An 8,819-nucleotide genomic window follows, 5' to 3' on the forward strand; every position below is an offset into this window, starting at 1 on the left:
TGTACAAAGGAAGCCCCTTTCATCAGTCCACAAGGAGACATGTATTTACAAATAGACGGAGTAGCAATGGGCTCCCCCTTAGGAGTTTTATTTGCTAATTTTTATATGGGAACCATCGAAGATAGGGTCTTCAGTAGCAGACAAAAACCAACTGTATACTGCCGTTATGTAGATGACATATTCGTAATAGTAAAAGACTCAGATGAACTAATTGACCTAAAAAGACACCTAGAGAGAGAGTCAGTACTCCGATTTACACATGAAAATAGTGAAAATAACAGTCTGCCATTCTTGGATGTACTAATAACAAAAACAGGAACCTCTTTAAGCACCAACGTATATACCAAGCCCACCAACATAGGATTATGCCTGAACGGTAGAAGTGAGTGCCCCCAAAGATACAAAGCCAGTGTTCTCAATGCTTATATTCGTCGAGCGCTTACCCACTGCTCTGAATGGAGCAACGTGAGTAGAGAGTTTGAAAGAGTAACTCAGGTATTGGTGAACAACGGATATAGCAACGCGGAAATAAACGCTGCTATAAGAAGACACTTGGACCGTTGGTATAATTCAGAACCTAGAACAGAAACCACAACACCCCCAATAAAATTATATTACAAATCAACCATGCACAGTGAACATATAAAAGAGGAAAGAATAATGAAAGAAATAATCCGTAAAGGAGTAAAAAGCACTACTCCTAACCAAAACATAAACCTGATAATATTCTACAAAACCAAGAAGACTTCCGAACTCCTTATCAAAAACAGCCCGAAGCCGACGGAGAACCCTCTACAGCAGTCAAGCGTTGTATACATGTACACTTGCCCCCACGAAGGATGTAACCTTCAATGTAAGTACATAGGTATGACGTCGACCAAGCTGACGAGGCGTTTGACATGCCATCTTCAATCTGGTGCCCCTAGGAATCACATGAGACAAGTCCATGACATTACTCTAACAAGAGAAATGTTGAACAAGAATACTTGCATAATAGACAAAACCCAAGATTCAAGAAGACTACAAATTCTTGAGGCAATTCACATAAGAATAGAGCGACCTACCATGAACACCCAAATCACGGAACTATTTACTCTACCCACCATGAGAGTAAGGACAAGACAAGAACATATCGATGCCAACACAGAAGACAATGTCCAACATAACAGGCCAATTACACTGGATTAATCTTTGTGTTTAGATAGGAGATGCCTCATATGGGCCAATAAGCCTTCTGCAGCCTCTATGTTTCACCTCACATTTATCCCTTATGTATCCCCCCATGTTTTTCACCTTCATTGTATTATCACCTGACCTAATGCGGGTATAAAATCAACTAGTATTGTAAGATCTGTTCACTTGAGAATGAACCATGGAGGTTCGAAACGTCGTGCAAATTATACAAATAAGTGTAATACACTCTATAGTAAATCACTTCTTTTCTTCACCTTAAAAGTACGAAAATGAGTTTTGGAGAACTCCTATTTCAATTAAGCCCTGATGCTAAGAAAATAGTTAGAGGGATAGAAGCCCTAAACCAGAAAATAATAAATACAGAATATGCGGTCATATTCAATGAAACATGTTTGAAAGAAAACCTGCTGCCAGTATACACCAATATATATATATATATATATATATATATATATATATATATATATATATATATATATATATATATATATATATATATATATATATATATGACAATGTCAGACCACGGAGGAAAATGAAACAGGAATTTCCTTGAGTACTTTCGTATATTAAATACATCTTCAGAAGGAAGATGTATTTAATATACGAAAGTACTTAAGGAAATTCCTGTTTCATTTTCCTCCGTGGTCTGACATTGTCACATTCTTAATCACGTGTTTATTTTCGTGATATACACATATATATATATATATATATATATATATATATATATATATATATATATATATATATATATATATATATATATATATATATGCAGAATAACCACATGTGAAAAATAGAGAATGCTTAACGCGTTTTCGGCTAATTCCCCTTCATCAGAGCAAAGTAGAATGAAGATAAGAAAATATTGCTGATCAGACCTTTAAATCCGCCTGGGCAGATCACCTGACCACCAAGAATAAGGGAAGGAATGGAATTATAAGAAGGTAACTGCAGAAGGCCTATTGGCCCATACGAGGCAGCTCCTAATAATATCTCCAAGTGCCATACGTGTTAAATAGATGCTCTATTGTTTTGACGTGCTATATTGAGGCTTAAATAGGGATCCAACTAGTATATACCGGGGCTCACATTAAGACTGTTGTTACAATGTTTGTTTAGAGCAGACTCGATCACGTTTCGTTCAACAAAATCCTTACTTTTAACAATACATTTTGCCCCTGTGAAGTCGATAGAATGATTCATAAATTGGAATGTAAATACAATGCACTGGAGTGCTGGGCTCTACGAATAGCATATGAATGCTGTTTTAAACGCGAGGAAAGAGATTTACCTGTCTGGCCGATGTAAACACATTCCCACATTACAAGGGATGGAACACACACAACCTGCTACAGACGAGGGCGAGTTCTTAATTAACATGGACTTAACTGTATTATCCTTTTTGAACACTAGATTAATATTAAGGTTCTTCAGGGCTGGGGCAAGATTTACTAGACCATCAGAATATGGTAATACCAACGAATTTTTCAGTTCTGGTTTAGACTTAGTAGTCTGTAGAACGTTTAGACTACTAAGTCTAAACCAGAACTGAAAAATTCGTTGGTATTACCATATAATTCCTCAAGCAGCCATTCGGACCCAGGCGCCTTTCCAGTCGCTAACCCCCGAACTGCCTCCCAAACCATCCTATCTGTAAACTCCCGAAGTAATAGTACATTGTCCTCAACAGACAACACATTTTGGCAAAAACTAATACCCACAATCAGCCGAAACACACTCTACCTTCCTATACAACCCCTCCAACTCCTCCCGAACATAACACACCAACCCGTCAGTAAGATAGGTAGTGAGGACCGTACCATCCACCCTCAGAATACCAGTCATCATGGAAAAGTGCCGAGGAGACTTAACTTTACCCAATAAGTGTGCACAGACTTTCTCACCATCTAAACATTCAGACGTTATTAGACGGATATGGATACCCTGAGCCTCGCGCATAATAAATGGGTTGCTGGAGGCAACCCATTTATTGCTTGGAGGCAACCCATTCTCCTCTTGAAACCCATTTATCCTCTTCAACAATACAATTTCATCAAACCTATCGAAACCCTGGTCCATGAGCTCATAAAGCTGATGCAATCGAGCCTGCAACAAATTCAAAAGACCATACCATAAGAACATAAGAAAATCTAAACTTATCCAATTTCCTAAATCTAAACTTATCCAATTTATATCCATTGTTTCGTGTTCTGTCCTGTGTTGATACTTTTAATACCCTATTAATATCCCCCTTGTTATGTCCATTCATCCACTTGTAAACCTCTATCATGTCACCCCTAACTCTTCGCCTTTCCAGTGAATGCAACTTAAGCTTTGTTAATCTTTCTACATATGAAAGATTTCTAATTTGGGGAATTAACTTAGTCATCCTACGCTGGACACGTTCAAGTGAATTTATATCCATTCTATAATATGGCGACCAAAACTGAACTGCATAATCTAAATGGGGCCTAACTAGAGCAAGATATAGCTTGAGAACCACACCAGGTGTCTTGTTACTAACGCTGCGATTAATAAATCCAAGTGTCCGATTTGCCTTATTACGAACATTTATGCATTGATCCTTTTGTTTTAAATTCTTACTAATCATAACTCCCAGATCCCTTTCGCAATCCGACTTCGCAATCACAACACCATCTAGCTCGTATCTTGTAACTCTATCATCATTACCTAACCTCAGAACTTTACATTTATCAGCATTAAACTGCATCTGCCAATCCTTTGACCATTTCAAAACCCTATCTAGATCAACTTGAAGTGATAGTGAGTCCTCCTCCGAATTAATTTCCCTACCGATTTTCGTATCATCGGCAAATTTGCAAATGTTGCTACTCAAACCTGAATCTAAATCATTTATATATATTATAAACAACAGAGGTCCCAGGACAGAGCCTTGAGGCACTCCACTTACAACATTTTCCCACTCTGACTTGATTCCATTTATACTAACTCTCTGTTTCCTTTGGTATAGCCATGCCCTAATCCAGCTTAATATAGCACCCCCAATACCATGAGACTCTATCTTTTTAATCAGTCTTTCATGTGACACTGTATCAAAAGCTTTGCTAAAGTCAAGGTATACAACATCGCAATCCTTACCACTATCAACTGCCTCAACAATGCTAGAATAAACATTTGGGAAAATGTTGTAAGTGGAGTGCCTCAAGGCTCTGTCCTGGGACCTCTGTTGTTTATAATATATATAAATGATTTAGATTCAGGTTTGAGTAGCAACATTTGCAAATTTGCCGATGATACGAAAATCGGTAGGGAAATTAATTCGGAGGAGGACTCACTATCACTTCAAGTTGATCTAGATAGGGTTTTGAAATGGTCAAAGGATTGGCAGATGCAGTTTAATGCTGATAAATGTAAAGTTCTGAGGTTAGGTAATGATGATAGAGTTACAAGATACGAGCTAGATGGTGTTGTGATTGCGAAGTCGGATTGCGAAAGGGATCTGGGAGTTATGATTAGTAAGAATTTAAAACAAAAGGATCAATGCATAAATGTTCGTAATAAGGCAAATTGGACACTTGGATTTATTAATCGCAGCGTTAGTAACAAGACACCTGGTGTGGTTCTCAAGCTATATCTTGCTCTAGTTAGGCCCCATTTAGATTATGCAGTCCAGTTTTGGTCGCCATATTATAGAATGGATATAAATTCACTTGAACGTGTCCAGCGTAGGATGACTAAGTTAATTCCCCAAATTAGAAATCTTTCATATGAAGAAAGATTAACAAAGCTTAAGTTGCATTCACTGGAAAGGCGAAGAGTTAGGGGTGACATGATAGAGGTTTACAAGTGGGTGAATGGACATAACAAGGGGGATATTAATAGGGTATTAAAAGTATCAACACAGGACAGAACACGAAACAATGGATATAAATTGGATAAGTTTAGATTTAGGAAAGACTTGGGTAAATACTGGTTCAGTAACAGGGTTGTTGATTTGTGGAACCAATTGCCGCGTAACATTGTGGAGGTGGGGTCCCTCGATTGTTTCAAGCACGGGTTGGACAAGTATATGAGTGGGATTGGGTGGTTATAGAATAGGAGCTGCCTCGTATGGGCCAATAGGCCTTCTGCAGTTACCTTTGTTCTTATGTTCTTAAAAAGATAACAAATTTGTTAAACATGAACGGCCATTTATAAAACCATGTTGCGACTCAATTATTAATTTATGTTTTTCAAGATGAAGACGAATTTTATTTGCTATTATAGATTCGAGTAACTTTCCCACAATAGACGTTAGGCTAATTGGTCGATAGTTAGACGCAAGTGATCTATCTCCTTTCTTAAAAACTGGTATCACATTAGCAACTTTCCAAAACTCTGGCACTCTGCCTGACTCTATTGATTTATTAAATATGGTTGACAGTGGGTCACAAAGCTCCTCTTTGCATTCTTTAAGCACCCTGGCAAACACTTCATCCGGCCCTGGGGATTTGTTTGGTTTGAGTTTTACTATTTGTTTAAGAACATCCTCCCTGGTAACTTAAACTCGTCAACCTGTCCTCGTCCCCACCCACATAGACTTGTTCGGCTGAAGGCATATTGTTAAGTTCCTCTTTAGTAAATACAGATACAAAATATTTATTAAAAATACTACTCATCTCTTCATCACTATCTGTTATTTGACCTGTCTCAGTTTTTAATGGACCTATCCTTTCCCTAGTCTTAGTACGATATAACTGAAAAAACCCTTTAGGATTTGTCTTTGCTTGCCCTGCTATGCGAACTTCATAGTTTCTTTTTGCTTTCCTTATCTCTTTTTTAACATTTCTAACCAGTTGTACGAATTCCTGTTCTAAAGTGACCTCCTCATTTTTAATCCTTTTGTACCAAGCTCTCTTTTTACCTATAAGGTTCTTCAAATTCTTTGTTATCCACTTTGGGTCATTAGTATTCGATCTATTCAATTTGTATGGTATACTACGTTCCTGTGCTTTGTTTAGAATATTCTTAAATAAGTTATATATTGAATCCACATCGAAATCCCCATTTAAGTCACCTATCGCTGGGTTCATGTCTCGCTCCAAGACCGGCCCACACCCCATACCCAAGAAAGACGTCTCGCTGTCTCGCTGAAAGACGTTTCGAGAAACTAACGTTTGCACTCCACTTTACACCAGTCCCACCAATCCAGCAGAAACACAAAGTTTGCTTTCCGCCTCACCAGCGCCCTCCACATCACACCAAATTCCTCTTACACCAACGGGCATCTAAGCAAACTACAATTTAGGTTCCACCACCCCCTACTCACCCGCATCTAATCATTAACAAAATCGTCCACCACCACCATACTATGGTCCGAAAGACTGACAGGAACTGTGACCCAGGAGCGGACCTGACCATAAGACTTGCACAAATACACGCGATCAATGCGAGAATGCCACAATTCCTACTAACAAAAGTATAGACTAGGACACCACCCGCTAGGAGACATGTATCACGGAAGTGTACAGACTACAATGTCCTAACTAAAACAGGAGAGACAGACGCCTGAGCACGAGTGCTACAGTCCCGGACTGATATAACACAATTAAAGTCACCACCAAAAATCATTCTCCTCGTGTCATTCCGTAAAAAATAAAGCAGATCATTCGAGAACAACTCCTCCCTCTCTGTCCGCCAATGCGTTCCTGAGGGCGCATACACATTCAGCAGGGAAACACAGAACTCATAAACGACACATGCACCAAAATTACATTACCACAGTCATCCATTTCCGAACTCACCACTACCACATTCGCCAAGAATATCGTCGTGCCGCCCTTTGATAACACCGGAGGGTTCAGCAACACCTCGAAATATTCCAACAACTCCTCCAGTCGTTCCATACACTTAACATTATGCTCCTGAATAAACATAACATCCAACTTGTGATAGCGTGCCACTAATAGAAGCTGATGTTGCTTCACACAGCAATTTAACCCATTGACGTTCAACGTCGCATAATTCATCCACACATCCATTGAGAAAAAAAAAACACTGTGAGTACCACACTCACACAACACTACCACTACATCCCAGGGTAGCATCGCACCCAACGGAAGAGCTCACAACCCCATCTCCCAAAGCTACCAGAGAGGGAGACACATCGGCCAGCTCACCCACAGAACTCTTCCGGAGCTTCACTACCAATTCGCACCTACCTACTTCTTCTGGTCCCCTCTCACAATATTCCACCAACCCTCATCCTGTGTACCTCCAGGCGGTGGACCATTTCCACGAATTATAGGGACACCATCATTCATCATAGATCACCAGAAGGCTGATTATCTGTTTCGGATAGAACCATAGGGTCACACTGCACCACCGTCAATGAAGGGAGGGAGGGGGGGTGCCGTTTTCCAACCTCCTCCTGGCATCTAGGATATTCTGAAGAGAACCTCCGACCGGCAACAAGCAATCTGCTTTTCTTCGTCCAGAACCGAGATTGGGAGAATGTACATCCACCATATGCACTTCCGCCACCAACTCAGTTGTCCGAGCAGCAGGGCGAGCCGCGAAAACATCATCATGTATCACTCGCTGCGGGTTCCGATGCAGACTAATCGGCTCAGCACTAGGGCTGAGGAAATGCCACCACAGCATCTACCACCTCACCTGAGTTGGCAGTCACTGCAGCGCACTCTCCCTCGGAGCCGGCCTGCATGGGCCGGTTGGGAGACCTCCACCTCCACCAGACCTTCCAGGAGACGACACAGCAGTACGAACGCCATCTCCACCAGTAGTGACCAATGAAGCAGCACTTGTAGAACCCAGATTGGCGTCATCCATCACTGCATCCGTGCCTATACAAGGGGGCACTGCTCAGAACCAAGAGACCTTCTTGCTCTTTCAAAGTAGGAAAATCAGCTTCATTAAACACGTTAACCCGCACCACACGTTAATCCGAGTGGTGCAGTCAGCAGCCATATGTCCAACATGACCACACTTGAAACATGTCCGAGTTTGCCCACGGTAGAACAAGCCGACCGTAAAGCGAGCAATCGATAGAGAAGAAGGCACATTTCCACGTAGAACCCTCTTAGCCGTCCTGTAACCATAAATGAGTTCCTTTACGTCGCCAGACGTGTGCCTACAAACACGAATAAATTTCACACGCCCATGCCTGGCAAGAGCCCACCGGAGAAGATCCTAAGAAATTTCAGACGGAGTGTTCTGAATAGACACGCATGAGTACTCAAAACTCAAATTCGTCACAGTCACAGAGCGTTGACTGTTGCTCAGCCGCACCTCCCGATCCTCATACTGGTCGATAAACTTCGGGAACAAGCCATTCTCGGCGAATTTCACAACGACTTTGTCCTCATGAACGACATGAAGACAAAGCGAGATCTTCCACATTCACGTTCATAACATCAAACAGAGTGTTGTTGATGACACCAATATCCACCCTACAAGTGAATGTCAACCCAGCTGACTCCTTCCTCCTCCGCGGCGGCATGTAAGTCCCCATATTGAGACTGAACACAGTCACCCCGCAGTGGCAAACTTACTCCAGGCAGGGCTACCGACAATTGTCCACACAAGCTTTACTGACCAAAACTCGTAAATCTATATAAATAAAAATGTGAATGTTCGTT

Source organism: Procambarus clarkii, chromosome 11 (genome assembly GCF_040958095.1).
Source record: "Procambarus clarkii isolate CNS0578487 chromosome 11, FALCON_Pclarkii_2.0, whole genome shotgun sequence".
NCBI lineage: Eukaryota > Metazoa > Arthropoda > Malacostraca > Decapoda > Cambaridae > Procambarus > Procambarus clarkii.